The sequence below is a fragment of the Apodemus sylvaticus genome, chromosome 5 (genome assembly GCF_947179515.1).
Source record: "Apodemus sylvaticus chromosome 5, mApoSyl1.1, whole genome shotgun sequence".
Taxonomy (NCBI): Eukaryota; Metazoa; Chordata; class Mammalia; order Rodentia; family Muridae; genus Apodemus; species Apodemus sylvaticus.
The window spans coordinates 98085698-98102781 of record NC_067476.1 but is presented as its reverse complement, the minus strand read 5'-3'; the positions used below and the strand labels follow the sequence as shown (position 1 = coordinate 98102781).

Genomic DNA, 17084 nt, shown 5'->3' with positions numbered 1-17084 from the left:
TTCACTACAAATATATAACTGCCTGCTGAGTGCTGGGATTAAAGGTGTGCACTCCTTAGGGGCATGAATGCAATTTCACTTTTCTCTGGCTTTATTTTCCCATATTCTTCTGGGTGCTGGGATTTAAAGCTCACACTACCACACTGAATAAAGGTACAATTTCATAAGTTTTCATGAATATATGCCCATAATCGTGACACAGAACTCATTCACCATCTTTACTAAAGTTCTTTTCAATTTAAAAAAATCACTGCCCTGGTGACACACACCTTTAATCCTAGCATTCAGGCACTCAGGAAGGCAGTCAGGGGCAGATAGATCAGTGTGAGTTTGAGGCCAGCCTGGTTGACATAGTAAATTCCTGAGCATCCAGAATAGAGGGACAAAAAACAAAAAACAAAAAAAAAGTACAACTTATCTATACTGAAAGCATGATTTTTAACTCTCTCTCTCTCTCTCTCTCTCTCTCTCTCTCTCTCTCTCTCTCTCTCTCTCTCTCTCTCGGATTTGGTTTTTTCCAGACAGGGTTTCTCTGTATAGCCCTGGCTGTCCTGGAACTCATGCTGTAGACCAGGCTGGCCTCAAACTCAGAAATCTGTCTGCCTCTGCCTCCCAGAGGGCTGGGATTACAGGCATGTGCCACCACTGCCTGGCGATTTTTAACTCTTGATTCTTGAAGACCATGGTTGTAACTCTTTACTTTCAATTCACCAAATTAACCTTGTTATTGTTACCTTGATTCAGAGGAATCTGAGGTTTCATTTTGTTAAGATATCTTTAACCTCTAACCTAATTATTTCCTGGAAACTTGAATAGACCTTTACAGCCTTCCATGCTCTTGCCTGGTCCTTACCCCAAGACCTTTCAGCAGTTTATCTTTCTCTGTCTCCTACTGATTGTCATTTGATTTGAATTCTTATTCACTTACCTCTCCCATTGCTGTCTAGTGACCACATTTATTAGGTACCTTACTAGAAACACAGTTTTCAAAAGACGTCCATTGAACACATGGAGTGCCAACAGCACAGGTCAATACTTTGTAGGTCATGTGTGAAGTTTAGATTGTATGCCAATGCAACAAAGGTCTGTTAGCAAATTTCACAAAGGAATGCCATGATTAGATCTGTACTTTAGAAAGGTAACTGATAGCAATGTAAAGTCTATAAAAGAATGGTTAAAAGAATAGTTGGAAACGAGTTGGGCAATTATGGTAGAACTGAAGGACAGAGAGCATTAGGATATTGATTAAAGGAATGAAATTGGAAAAGGAACCAAATTTTCAGTATAAATGTCTAAGAAATATTCACCCATGGAGAAATCAAAAGATGTCTAAAATCTCTGGAGATAAAATTCACCTAAAAAAAAAAAAGCAGGTAGATTAATGAGGATCTGTGCAGAATACACACACACACACAAACACACACACACATATACATACACACTTAAATTATATAGTAAAGACATTTTCAGAAATTTTATTTGAACAGGGACGATATAGTCAAAGATAGGAATGGTTTTTAGAAAAATCAGAACAGTTCACCTATTTTGGAAAATCTACCAGGATGGCAATAGAAGATTGTCTTTGGGGATCTCGTTGGTGACTTTTGTCTAGAGTAGTTTTTCTGTAATGGCAATGGTTGAGCAAAAGGCATGACTTCAGTGTTTCAAGACTTAAATGGAGCTGATATGGTGGAATAAACCTATAATGCAAGCAGTCAGGAATCGGGGACAGAAGACTCTTAACCTCTAGCCCACCCTGCCCTAGAGAATGAATTCTAGGCCAGCCTGAGATATAAAAGCAAGACCTTGTCCCCAAACAAGCAAAGAAAAGCAAAAGTTTAAAGGGAGAGGAAGGAACAAGATGAGGCCACTCCAGTTTGAAGAGTAGTACAATAGAAAGGCTTTTAAAATGAAGTAGGAGGAAGTGAGATTGAAGACCCAAGGCCTAGGAAAAATGAGTGTAGTCATTAGTCAGTGATACAGTTGGGGTGTGTTGAGCCTACCCTGCAAGGGCTTATGAATTGATATTTAGTTTGCTTTGTGGGTACTAAGAGGTGAAATTTATTCCACTGTGGTGTTCAGAGGTGAGACCAACAGGAAGTGACTAGAATCAGATAGGGTCACTGTGGACCCCATGAGGTAGTACTGTTAGCTTTCTAAGAAGTGTTAGAAAACCCAAAGACACACATAATTGCTTTCAGTCTGTCCCTTGGTTTATCTGTGTCACTTAGGACTTTGCTAGAAGTAGTAGAAGTAGCTTTAAAATTGATCTAGAACCATACACCAAAACAAAACCTTTATAAAGGCTGTGTTAGGGTTTTACTGCTGGGAACAGACCATGACCAAGGCAAGTCTTAGAAGGATAACATTTAATTGGGGCTGTCTTACAGGTTCAGAGGTTCAGTCCATTATCAAGGCGGGAGCATGGCAATGTCTAGGCAGGCATGGCAATGGAGGAGCTGAGAGATCTATATCTTCATCTGAAGGCCACTATGAGATTGATTCCCATGTGGTTAGGAGGAGGGTCTCATTGCCCAACCCTACAATGACACACTTCCTCCAACTAGGCCGCACCTACTCCAACAAGGCCACACTTCCTAATAGTGCCACTCCCTGTGCCAAGCATATTCAAACCACCATGAAGGCCTTTTTTATAATAATGAAAATTATAAATAAACTCAGCTAAGAATGCTCATAGCAAATTGCCAAAGACTATTATTTAAACAACTAGTATTTATTTTTCTATAGTTCTAGAACTTGGGAAGTTGAAGATGCAGTGGCTGGTCTAGTGTCTTTGCAGTGCATACATCTAGCTCAGAGATGTAGAACCTCCTGATACACCCTTAAAAGGCAGGGCTGAGGAAGAGCAGACTCATGCAATAAGGGCACTAATCCCCTTCAGAAAGGCTCCACTTTCCTGATGAAAGTCATTGGCAGAGCCCCAACTCAAAATACTCTTAAACTGGAAGGGGTGGCACTTCAACACATGACTTTGGGTTTAGGGTGAACAGAGCATTAAAGTCTACAACAGATGAGGAAGGTTGTAGAGAAAGAATAATATTCTTCTGGAAGAGATTCTCTTTCTTTTAAATGTGAATGAAGGCTATGAAAATTGTAAACAAGTTTCCTGGTAGAACCCCATATACCCTGGGCTGGTTGCCACTATTTTGTAATTACTGCTTTTAATCTTCATGCCAACCCATCACCCTCAACCCCAACCCCACCCCCAAACAGTTTCTTTGTGTAGCCCTGGCTGTCCTGGAACTCATTCTGTAGACCAGTGTGGCCTGGAACTCACAAAGATCCACCTGCCTCCGTCTCCTGAGTGCTGCTGGTATTAAAGGCATGTACCACCACTGCCCAGCAATTTTTATTCTTTTTACTTAATCTACCATTAGATGCTTGAAGAGTGGGTTCTTTCTTCTTCTTTGGATCTTTCATGGCTAGTGAATAGGAGCTACTGAAAAAAATTTTAGCTAATATTAAAACATCTAATGTTGAAAGGCAAAGAAAGTATTTGACAAAACCCTAACTGATAAGCTATTTCCTCTGTGCCTAAAAAGATTCAATCTGCTAGAATCTGGAATGCCTGAGAGAAGAGGTTACAGCTAAAACTACTCTAGTCAGAAATGTGGAGATTTCACTCAACAAACAAACATTGGATTTCCAACCAATTCCCATTTATTGTCCACAAAAGAAAGAAAGAAAGAAAGAAAGAAAGAAAGAAAGAAAGAAAGAAAGAAAGAAAGAAAGAAAGAAAGAGAAAAAAAGAAAGAAAATGAATTCATGAACTGACAGGAGAATCCTGAATCTGTTTGTTTTCTTGTCTATGAACCTTTAATGTTGGGGAAGTCTCAATGAGCCTCATTAAAAGCATATTCTAAACTCCCAAGCCAGTACCCAAGCCAGGGGCACCCTAAAAGTTCTTGCTACTCTGACCTTTGTCTCAAGAGCTAACTGACCTGTCTTCAGAGTCCTTGCCCACTTGCTGCAATGTAAACTTTGGCTTGCTTTAGGCCTCTGGGTAATAACTACATTGGAAGACAATGAGATCAGTTTTTATCGGTCCCCAATTAACTCTCTTTTTATGGTAGTGAAATCTTATAAAATAATTTTTTCGGTTGCCAGAGGGAAGGATGAAAATTTAATATCACACATACATATATAATGTAAGTGCAATTTATTTTTCTGTTGCACTCAAAGAAGATTTGAGAAGTGTTTTATCATCTTTGTTGTTTTTGGTAAGGGCAGAAATAGGCTCTTTTGAAGCATTTGGACTACATCAAAGAAAAGTCATGACATAGAATGATAAAGGGCAGATAGGAGGATTTGGCTTCTACACTGCCCCATTTTAGGTCTTTACCTGGTTCCTTAGGTAAAGAGCTGTGGGTACTTTGGTAAATTAATCTCTCCATTGCTTGTGTCTGTCTCTAGCCATAATCTGAATTAATAATAGTATCTACTTAGTTGATCAAACATCAGACCTTAGAAGATAATATCAGCTAGTAATTTCAACATGCCTACATATTGAAGTAAGTTTTTTTGCTGATTTTAATAATCTAACTATTATCTGGTTTTTTCATTCTAAAAGTTCATCAATTTTTCTTAATCTTTTCAAATAACTTTTGGGGGGGGGGTTGAGGGACTAAGAGATCTCACTGTAGCTTTGGCTGGTCTGGAACTCACTATGTTGACGGGGCTAGCCTTGAATTTGTAGAGATCCTCCTGCCTCTGCCTTCTGAGTACTCAAAGAACTTTAATTTTATTTATTTTTTGCTCTTCTCTATTTATTCTCAACTCTAATATTTTTATTCTTTTTCTCCTTCTTGCTTTCTGGTTATCTGTCCTCTCTTCTCTTCATTTCTTGACTTGGGAATTTAACTCATTGACAAAAGGACTTATTTCATAACACTGTTTATAGTTAAGTATTTCTCTCTGAACACTGCTTTTCCTATGTTCCCTAAATTTTAACATGTTTCATTTCAAAATATTTTTGAGATTTTCTTTTGTTGAAATGGGGAAAGTGATATAGAGGAGAGATGTGAACTTCAAATTTACAGAGGCCTCACTTTGAGTATGGATAAATCAACTTGGATGGTTTGGTGTCTTTGAAGGCGAGAAAGAATATAGTTTTGACATATTGTACATGTAGACCACAGAGAAAGGAATGGGTTTGATCATAACCAAAAGCAACATAATGGAATGGTGAGAGCTTTTAAAAATCTATCTAAGAGTGGATTTCTTCTATTCAACTTGTAGCTGATTTTATGTCTTTAATTTATTGCTTTCTCATCAACAGTGTGAAAATTAGACACACTTGTTGAATGAAAGGTGATAATCCCATGGTGTGAAGCATGGCAACGTTTTGCCTGGAATGTGATTCTAATTCGTCACCAAAGAGCAGAACCATGCTCTCCATCTGGAAGGAGGTGATTGCTAGAGCCCAGAAAGACAGGCAGGCTGGGAGGCTACTGATGTTAATTCTTTCTCTTTTTTCTTTCTATTTCAGTTTTTTTAAATGCTCATATATTTGCATGTCTTTCCTACACAGATATCTGAGTATCAGATGTATACCAAGTGCCAGTGCGTGTCAAAAGAGGGCATTGTGGTTGTGAACCATCATGTGGGTGCTGGAACTCAAACCTGGGTTCTCTCCAAGAGTAGCCAGTACTCTCAACCACACAGCCACCTCTCCAACCCTACTTTCTTTTTTCCTTATCACAGTTATTAAGCAGGCAGCACACAATCAGACTGACTAGTGGAATGAGCCCCGTTTCGTTGGCCCATGATATGGACTGGAAAGTTAATGTGGCTTCCCTCATTGAGATAAGCTATGATGTATGTATGACACTAATTTCCTGAAATAAATTACTACTAAATTCTTGATTTCCCCTGCTCCAGCTTCTTAATGAAAGTTTAACTTTCAATAACTGAAACCTTCAAGAGGAACAAATATCTACAGGGTTCAAATCACATGTTCTATTGTACTGCTTTGGGGCTGGCAAGGTGGCTCAATGGTTAACAGCATGAAATTCTCTACGGAAGATCTGAGTTCAGTTCCTAGCATCCATGTGGGTAGTTCACAATCACCTCTAACTCTGGTGCCAGGGCATCTGTTGCCCTCTTTTGGCTTCTGCTGGCACCGCACTTACACACACACACACACACACACACACACACAGAGAGAGAGAGAGAGAGAGACACAGACACGGACAGAAAGAGAGTTAGAGAGAGACAGAGACAGAAAGCAGATAGGTATGTGTATATTTTAAAAATAAAAGTTAACAACCAAAAAAAAAAAAAAGCTGCAAATATCTCTGATTCCCACCTAGTTCTCCTTTCCGTGCCTTTCCTTTATTTTCAGTTCCACCGTCCCCATCTGGCTCAGGTCATTCCCACCTGTAAATCTTTATAGCGCTTTGTTTATACTTTTCTCGTGGCCTCTACACTTTTCTGTGAGTCATAAGGGCTATTCGGGTCCTTTTGTTGTTTCCCTGAGTGGATAATAAATCCCTGGAATTTATTCCTTGAAAGGAGGGACACTAGCATGGATCCCTGTGACCATCAGGACTGCTTTCCGCCTTGCACAGTAGGGATGTTTAATTACTTCACAAAACAACGAGGCTGAAAAATAGATGACAGTTTAACAACTTCTTAAAAGGCCTGAGTTCAATTTTCTCTTTGCCATACTTGGTGCATTAGATTTTTATTCTCTGGCTTGTTACTTCACAGTTGTACGATGGCTGTCCTAGAAGCAGGCATCTGGTTATTGTTCAAGACAAGAAGAGGGCAGGGAGGCAGCAGTGCTGAGGCATCTGCTTGTGTCTCCACTTCCTTACAAGACAGAAAGGGAATCCTGCAGAGAGCTGCTAATCAGCTCCTTCTTAGGTGGCATCAGCCTGAGTCTTCTCTCCAGAGTGTGACTATTCCATGCCTCAAGTTTCCACACCTGCTCAGCTTCTGCTAAGGAGATTCTGGTTTTGGTCTTGGTGGAAGTTCCTTTGTTTTGTTTTGTTTTGTTTTGTTTTGTTTTGTTTTGTTTTGTATTGTATTGTTTTGTTTCTGAGGCAGGGTCTTACTCCATAGCCCAACTGGCCGCCTTAGAATTCACTGTGTATTCTAGGCTGGCTTCAAATGTGCAGTCTTTCTACCTCCCGTTCATAAAGTTTCGAATTACAGGTATTGGCCATCTCATAGCATAATGTACAGCTTGTCAGAACTGTAACTGAAGATTTGTAAGATTTCTGTAAAGCCTTCCCAATTGGACTCACAGTCTCCTGGATGCTAAACAAAGGACTTGAAGGCAGACTCCATACTTGAATGCTTGGGGTCCTTATCCAGAGGAGCGCGGCCTTTTCTTCCTCTCCTTCATAGCACCATAAACTCATGCCTCAGCAAAGGTACAAATTTCATGATGGGGCTGACCTCAGGAATGCTTACACTCTGTCACTCCCTCCACTGTTAAGAATATGACCGCTAACAGCCTCCCTTACCTTCTTTTGTGACAAAGAAGACCATTCATGTTCCCTATGGAATTATTGCTTCCATGAACATCTCTGTCAATGGGTGACTTTCATACCCAAGCACATGTTTAGTTACAGTTCTCAGGGTGTCAACAATAGGTTGAATAAGACTTAAATATGTTTCAGGTGAACACCATTTCACCCCGTACTTCGGTACAAATTGTGAGTCAATTATTTATGAGTGGAGCCCAATTTGTTTAAACCTCATTGACCTTTGATACAGTTATGACATATGTCTTGACTTGATATTCCCCTCTATTGATTTGGTCTGGAAAAGGAAGACAAGAGGTGAAGTGGCCCCTCGGGGTAAGCTGAAATTGTAGGTTACAGCCATGTTAAATTGCTTTAGTATACTTGGTGTCCTTTGGAGTCAGAAAATGAAGCCATAAAATAGGTTGATGTAAGTAATTCTTGTTTTTAAAAGGACCTTGAAGTGCTCTTAACAATATCACAGATTTGATAAGATCTGCTTCAGACTTCTTAATTTACAATGAACATAGCGATGGCAAAGCCAAAGGAATGTTGAAATACTGGTGTTGTGCTAACAGCATCTAAGCTGGGTCCATGGGAGATGACTAGTGGGAACTCCTCACTATTGTCTGCCATGCATGGGGAAAATAACATAGCAGTCACCAACAAGAATTTCCTGGAGGGCATATCCAGGTGTACAGAATAGTTAGAAGGGTTTCAAATGCTTTTGCTCATTACTTACGTGCCATCAAGTTCAGGCAGTGCTCAAACTTGAGCAATTTTTCAAAATTTAGATTGTTAATTTTTGTGACAGCCAAACCTATTAAACCTGAATGTTCACAACGTTCCCCCTCTGTCACCCCGTCTCTGACTGTCAGTGATTATTGGGGAGCAGATGGGTTAAGTGAGGAAGGAGAGAACACAGACAGGCAACATCAGTGTACACAGGAGGGAGGAGCACCAGAAATGGGAGAAAAGGATAGACCTCTTTTGGAGATAAGAGTAAAGAAAAAAATGTCAATATAACCTGAACATGGGGCACAGCATTGGCATGCGTAGGTAGAAGGAGGAAAGGAATGAAGGTATGTTTTATCCCGTGAGACACAATAAAGCTTATTCCAAAACAGTTTCAGGTATGTGTGGTGTGTTTTGAGAGTATTATTTATTTATTTATTTTTTACTAATTTTGGATGTATATGTATGCTATCATCATTACTTTTTAAATTTGTGTGAATGTACGTGTGTGTGTGTGTATGTATACATGTGCACACGCATGTACAGTAGCACATAAGTGCAGGTCAAAGGACAAATTTTGTTCATCTTTCCACCATTTGGGTCCTGAGGCTCGAACCCATGTTTCAGGCATGGTAGCAGGTTCAGTTACTCACTGAGTCATCGTGTTGGTCCTATTATTATTTTTAATAGACCTTAGTTTGGTTTCAAGAGAAAAAAAAATAGGCTGGCTAGGTTTTCTTCCCACCCAGGAAGTTATGAAGCTCATTCCTTATCTGCTTTGTTTTGAGTTTTGTTTTGTATTTTGTTTTCCCTAACAAGGTTTCTCTGTGTAATCCTGGCTGCCTCGGAACTCTCTTTGTGGACCACAGTGGCGTTGAATTCACTGAGATTCACCTGCCTCTGCTTCCCAAGTGCTGGGATCAGACGTGCTTGTCACCAATCCAGCTTCATTCTTTGCTTTTTTTTTTTTTTTGATGTTTGTTATTTGATTTATTGTGTTCTTTACTTTTGTCATTTATGTTTAATTCATTTTTTTATTCGATATATTTTTTATTTACATTTCAAATGATTTCCCCTTTTCTAGCCCCCCCACTCCCCGAAAGTCCCATAAGCCCCCTTCTCTCCCCCTGTCCTCCTACTCACCCCTTCCCACTTCCCCTTTCTGGTTTTGCCAAACACTGCTTCACTGAGTCTTTCCAGAACAAGAGGCCACTCCTCCTTTCTTCTTGTACCTCATTTGATGTGTGGATTATGTTTTGGGTATTCCAATTTTCTGGGTTAATATCCACTTATTAGTGAGTGCATACCATGATTCACCTTTTGAGTCTGGGTTACCTCACTTAGTATGATGTTCTCTAGCTCCATCCATTTGCCTAAGAATTTCATGAATTCATTGTTTCTAATGGCTGAATAGTACTCCATTGTGTAGATATACCACATTTTTTGCATCCACTCTTCTGTTGAGGGATACCTGGGTTCTTTCCAGCATCTGACAATTATAAATAGGGCTGCTATGAACATAGTAGAGCATGTATCCTTATTAATTTTCAACAAATGGTGCTGGTTCAACTGGAGGTCAGCATGCAGAAGAATGCGAATTGATCCATCCTTGTCTCCTTGTACTAAGCTCAAATCCAAATGGATCAAGGACCTCCACATAAAGCCAGACACTCTGAAGCTAATAGAAAAGAAACTGGGGAAGACCCTTGAGGACATCGGTACAGGGAGAAAGTTTCTGAACAGAACACCAATAGCCCAATAGCGTATGCTCTAAGATCAAAAATTGACAAATGGGACCTCATAAGGTTACAGAGTTTCTGTAAGGCAAAGGACACCATCAAGAGGACAGATCGGCAACCAACAAATTGGGAAAAGATCTTCGCCAATCCTACATCAGATAGAGGGCTAATATCCAATATATATAAAGAACTCAAGAAGTTAGACTCCAGAAAACCAAACAACCCTATTAAAAAATGGGGTACAGAGTTAAACAAAGAATTCTCACCTGAAGAACTTTGGATGGCAGAGAAGCATCTTAAAAAATGCTCAACTTCATTAGTCATTAGGGAAATGCAAATCAAAACAACCCTGAGATTTCACCTTACACCAGTCAGAATGGCTAAGATTAAAAATTCAGGAGACAGCAGGTGTTGGAGAGGGTGTGGAGAAAGAGGAACACTCCTCCACTGCTGGTGGGGTTGCAAATTGGTACAACCACTCTGGAAATCAGTCTGGCGGTTCCTCAGAAAACTGGGCACCTCACTTCCAGAAATCCTGCTATACCACTCCTGGGCATATACCCAGAGCATTCTTTGCTTTTTAAAGCCCGATTCTCCCCACATAGCAGTAGGACCAAAGCTACAGATTAATGGCAGGTAAAATAGCACATGACAAGGATAGCCATTCAGAGGTAGAGCTGGATGAAATGAGACCCAAAGAAGACGAGGAGGACTTGGGAGTGGTGTGCTCCGAGTCTACGTATGTGCCTTATGTTTAATGGGCAGTCTGAGGGGAGAACCATGACACTCCAACTTCTATTTGGTGCTAAGGCTTCATCATCAAAAAGCTAGCTTATGCTCTCCACAGCTCATATAAACGATTCAGAAATTCCATGGCCTGACCATCACAGGCCAGTCATATAGCTCAAGTGCTTTTGTGTGACCATGTCTTAATTAAAGGCTTTAAAATTCATTCATGAAGGAGCATTTGTGTTTAGGATCCAGTGATGAGGTAGAAAACCTAAACCAAGAAATCCCACAATTCCTCTGGTCAAAAACTTCATTTTCCCACTGGTGAGATGGCCACCAACCCTGACGAACTGAGTGCTTCCAGGACCTATGTGATGGAGGAAGGAACCAACTTCCACTATCTTACCTCCACTGAAGGATAATCTTTCTCTCTCTCTCTCTCTCTCTCTCTCTCTCTCTCTCTCTCTCTCTCTCTCTCTGTTTCTGTCTCTCTGGGTCTCTCTGTCTTTCTGTTTCTCTCACACAGATGCACCCATATGTGTGTGTGCATGTACACACACACACACACACACACACACACACCCATCACTCCTTCATTCTCTATTGTCATCAAGGATAATAAAACAAGTGGGAAAGAATTGCACTGTTTGCTGCCCAACTTTCCCATACATAATCACTTACAATTACTTATTCTTCTTTTTTCTTCATCTTATTTTTGTTTTTGGTAGCACTTGCTGAGAGTTTCAGGCATGGTAACGAAGTGCACTGCATGACATTGCTTATGCTTAATAGCTTCTTGCTTAGAAAGGTCATTCCAGGAGGTCTAGTTCCACACTGATGCTCAGGGCATCTCTGTGCTAACCACCTCCTCTGTGCAGACAGAGAATAAAGTTCTTAAGTGCTAACTCAATTCTTTCTACTGATTACAGTGGTGTCTACTTTCAGACTTCACCCTCCAGTCAATATTTTTCCCCTGAGACAAGATTTCTCTGTGTAACCTTGGCTGTTCTGGGATTCATTCTGTAGATCAGGATGGACTCAAACTCAAGAATTCGGATGCCTCTGACTCTCAAGTACTGGGATTAAAGGTGAGTGCCACCACCACCCGGTCCAGAAGTCACTAATAATGGTTCATATTATGAGGCTAATGAGATTGATGTCTCAGCACTTATGAGGACCAAGGTTTAATTCCCAGCACCCTCATGGGAGCTCACAATTGTCTATAACTCCAGCTTGAAAGAATCTAAGATCCTCACACAGATACACATGTAGGCAAAACACCAATGCATATAAAAATTGTAATAAATAAAAATACTGTAGTCCTATGGGGTTTGATATATCTCTGAATTGCTGATTATGTACTTAGAATGTATTTATTGAATCTTTCCTTATAAATACAAGGATACTTCAGAAACATAGATGTTAAGAATTTTGTTTAAATTGCTTAGTTAAAGCTTTTTGACTTATATCATTTGGTTTCAAATCCCTGATCCTTTAAATTTTTAACTATATTGTTTTGGCTTAAAGTCAAAATGTACAGTTATAATTGCAGACACAAGAGGAGCACTCAGGATGGGATTATGCCTTCAGGAAATAAAGAATTGAGTGTGTGTTCACAAAAATTTAATGAATGCAGATTTTAAAGAAAATAACAAAAATTTAGTTAAATGACTTGATGGTTATTGAATATACATTGTGTTTTAACAGTTGTATATTGCAGAAATAAGTTGTGTTTATTCAGTATTTAACATACATATACCACACATATATGTTATCTTAACATTCACAGTATTCCTCTGAAATTGAGCCCACTTTTAAAATTGTATAGTGGAATAAGTAGGTTTAAATCAAGATTGTATGGAGCACAATAAGGATTCGAGTTGCTTGATTTCCATAAGCCACCACGCAGAGCTGTGGGGAGTGGAGAGGGATTGCACTGTGATGGGATCGGAGCTCTCTAGCTCCAGGGACCTTCTCAATGCAGAGGGCAGCCTTGGGTCACAGGTTTCAAGGAGGCTCCTAGTATCATTTGATCAGTGTCCTGAAATTTATGCTTTAATTGTTATGGCCCAAGGTGCTTTTGTTCTTTCCATTCCAAATATAATACTGGAGAGAACATCTAACAGTTAATTATGCTGACAATGATGAAAGTGGAATCGAATGGTTCCTTTACAAAGAGAAGAGCTACAATGCACCCCGAATCATTCGTGCTCTCTCAGTGGGGCATCCTCTTCAGGCTTTCACAAAAATCCCATCCATTTCTAAGAACTCTACTCTCAGAGTCTTACATTCTACAGAATTTGTTGCCTTACCTATTTATTTTTGAGACAGGCTCGAGTCATATAGCCCAGGCTGGCCAGGAACTCGTAGCAATCTTCCCACTCCATGACCTACCAAGCCCATTTCTCCTGGCCCTCAGTTAATCTCGTGTGGTCCTTGTTAAGCCCAAGAAGACTAAAAAGAAAATGAGTTCATCTGCCACATTTTTGCCCCTGCTTCAAAAGATCATCCAAAGGACTCCTTCGCTTCTGTTTGGTTTTCTCTAACCCACTACAGAGCTTTATACAGCCCACGCACTGGACAGGCAGCCTTAGCTCCCAGATTCCTTGCTCTTTCCCCCCTAGGTCTCTATCTCACATTCTTGTTCTTATTATTATTAGATATATTCTTTATTTCCATTTCAAATGATTTCCCCTTTCCAGGTTCCCCCCTCCCCAAAAGCCCATAAGCCCTCTTCCCCAATTCCCCAATCCACCCCCTCTGGCTTCCCTGTCCTGGTATTCTCCTACACTGCTGCATCCAGTCTTTCTAGGACCAGAGGGACCTCTCCTTCTTCTTGGGCATCATTTGATATGTGAATTGTGTCTTGGGTATTCCGAGCTTCGGGACTAATATCCACTTATCAGTGAGTGCATATCATGTGTGTTCTTTTGTGATTGGGTTACCTCACTTAGGATGATATTTTCCAATTCCACCCAGTTGCCTCAGAATTTCATGAAGTCATTGTTTTTAATGGCTGAGTGGTATTCCACAGTGTAGTACTCAGCTTCTCTGGCTCTTGAGTCCTACACACAGCTAGGGTTTTGTCTGTTCTTCACAGTTCTTCACAGTTACTGAGATTGTATATATGTGACTATTTTCTCAGGCAACTTCTTTCCTAGCTCTGAATCTTTCCCTTTGAAACTTCCCTGTTGGACAGACACAGGCCTACAATATGTCCTTTCTCTTTTAATTCAGATCATGGTTTTTTTAGCCTTCTAAAAACCAGACAGGATTAATTGTGGACCAATACTATTTTTCCTCTTTGTTTAATCTCAAAACTTAACTGAATTGTTTCTTGAAGGTTTCTAGCAATTTTATCTTGTGTCCGTACCATGTCTGCACATTTTAAAAGAAGACAAAATAAGACCCAAAACCCCAAGCAAAAGAGTACAAATGGAAAATAAACAATAGCAACAACAACAACAAAACACAAACCCTCAATTATACCTTCTAGAAAGTTTGTCCTGATTTATTAATGCTGCATGTTCCAGTGTCTCAAAGAAATTTCAACACGCCCTTTTTAATTTTCCTTTTGTTGTATATTTATTCATAAGTGTCCATTTTAAAGGATAGTTACCACATTGATTATATTGTAAATTTCCTTGAGGACAGGAGACTATGTCTAACCACTAATAAGCTCCCACACATTTATTAGAGAGCAGGGTGACCTCTTGCGGGGTTCAATAAATACTTGTTGACTCACTGGCTCTATAAATATAAATGGCAAAATAATCAGACATTCAGTGAACACCTAATTTGCTCCCTGTAGGTAAGGCTGTCTCTTTGGTAGCATTGATTCTTTCGGGCCACCAGAGTTCTGTTTAGTGAATTACATCTACCATGTGTTAACTGGTACCTTGGTGGCTAAAATGAGTTTAAGGGTCTCCTCAAATGAAGGCCATTTCCCCCGAGAGGGACTCTGAATCTTGCAGAATACTTAACTCGACCTTTGTTTTTATCCATAGCATTTTTCCTTTGAGAGGAAAGATCCCTTTGCCTTTAGGCATTTAGCCTTTGCACGAGGCAGACACTCTCCAGTCGTGAACGAATAAAAATGCACTTGATTTACCATTTTCTTAGCATTTTACATTTTGAAAGGAATGTATCACTGAATTAAAGCGAATGCCAAGCAGGAAATTCACAATTTCCCTTGCAGCATTTTTCATAAGTGAGCAGCTTTCCAGCCAATCCAGCTGTCAGCAGCGGCCTCCTACTGTTTGACTCAGACTCAGAATTCATTTCTTTGTGCATTGCAATAAGAAAGTTTTGCAGAGCATTAAAGGAGCACAGAATACTCCCTGGGTATTTTTTTCTTGAGCTAGATCTACCGAAGGGTTTCTCTTCTGCCTCTCTGTACCACACATTACCCTCTAATGCCGTTTTAGAAAACCTACAACAGGCTAAAGTTCATCAATGAATCCGTGGCATCTCAGCAAGGAATCTATGTTTGTCTTGGATCTTGAGAAGTCTGGTGTCCTTTGTTGTGGTGTGAGGAACAAATTACAAGCTGTCTTAACAAGAAGTTTGAGCCTTCTGGATTGTAAAGACACCAAGTTCCCAATTCCCAATACAGGATTGAAATGCTTATGCAGTCAAGAGCCAGGGAAACAATTTTGTCTCTTGAGCCACTCTGGGTGGGTTGCAGAAAGGTAATGCCAAGTTCTGAATGTGTTGTCTTCCTTCCATATGCCCTTTCTCTCACAAGTGCCTAATGCGGGACATTTGTATATTTTTCTCTCATTTGAGGAAGGCATTTCATTCTGGCTGCAGAGACAATCAGGGGCGGCCCCTTTGGCATACATTTTTCCCGGCAGGCTTTTTGTTATCTGCTGACTTTACCCACACCCTTTAATGCTCTGTGATTTATATATATAAGTTCTGCCATCATTTAATGCACATGCTTGTTTTTTGCCAGCTTGGCCTGCTCTTGCCTCATGGCAAAATCTAAATATGATGCTCTCTGATAATTCCTGGTCCAAGAGTATGTCTTGATTAAACTTCCGTGTATGTGAAGGCTTTCCCAATAGTCAGAGTTAGTATCTATCAAACACTGCCTGTGGGCTAGGCCTTTTAATGGGAGCTTTTCCTACACCAGACAAACAGGTGATCCATGAATATGTAATAGCATTTATCACTGCTGTTATAGATAGCTAGAACATTTTTATCTTCTCCTCTAAGCTACCAGATTTTAGAATTTATTTATTTATTTTCCCATTATCTCATACTGAAGTGTAGGCTGTCCTGGAACTGACTCTATAGCTCAGGCTATCTTCAAATTTACAGCAATCTTCCTGCCTCAGCCCCCTTGAGTGCTAGGATTAGAAAGAGGAGCCATCATGCTTAGCTTAAGCTACAAATTGTAGACAGCATAGATTAATTCCATTTTGATGATCCTTCCTCTAAGCCCAGAGCCTGGCACCAATTGAAGAGTTTAGTAAACGGGGATGATAATATTAGCTTGCCAGAGACATCGTTAAGAATTCATTTTAATTTACAGAAGTTTATTCAAGTTTCCATTGCTCTTCTATTATTCTGGCTCGCCATTTTGGCCCTCCTATGGGGACAATTTCTAGACTGTTTAGGCAGTTTACAATTATTCTCCCTTTATGTGCAACACTAGCTAATCAACTGCTTATTAGAGTAAAGGGTTTTTATGAATAGTGTCTTAAAATAGTTCCATGTTGCAGAATCAGTACAGCATGCATGTGAGGACACATACAGTACAGCATGCATGCACACACACATGTGTGTGCATGGACACACACACACATACACACACACACACACACACACACACACCACTTTTAACAACAGGTCCAGTAAAGAACCGGATTATGTGATGGCCTTACTGCATCAGGCAGGATTACAAGTGGAAGCCAAGAGTCTAGACCTGAGTTCAGGCTGCAACAAAGCCCCCCTCCTGCTTTTGTGACTTACTTAAACATTTCCTAGAGTTTTGGCAAGTATATAGATGGATTTTTATAAGTGATTATTTAACCTAGAGTTTTTGGTTTGTTTGTTGCCATGCTGGAGAATAAAAGCAGGGCATACACTCTGTCACCAAACTATACTTCTCACCTACTGATAACTCAAAAACTCCTAATTAGGCAAAATGGTATATCGATTTACTAACAGGAAGATTACATTTCTAATCCTAATCACTGCCTATGATGTGCTTTGGTCACAAGGGTACTTGATAAGAAAATGTACATTACTTGTGGAAAGTGCAATTCAATGAGGCATATGCCATATTTAGTTTTAGAAGAAAAGTCTCAAGCTCCGCCAAGTGTGTGATGTGCTGGCCATTCTATCTGAATTGAAGTGTTCCTTTTGAATTTTTATTTTC

The 17084-nt window shown here is 39.9% G+C and overlaps 1 long non-coding RNA gene across 5 annotated transcripts in view; it reads left to right on the top strand.

Annotated features, from left to right (window-relative positions):
* LOC127685723 (uncharacterized) overlaps positions 1–17084 on the top strand; it is an 89990-nt gene that overhangs the window by 8970 nt on the left and 63936 nt on the right. For 4 of the 5 annotated variants that reach the window (XR_007977913.1, XR_007977914.1, XR_007977912.1 and 1 more), the window contains exon 2: positions 11626–11784. This is a non-coding gene — a long non-coding RNA (uncharacterized LOC127685723). The remainder of the gene's footprint in view (positions 1–11625; positions 11785–17084) is intronic. The other variant, XR_007977916.1, reaches the window with a different exon arrangement.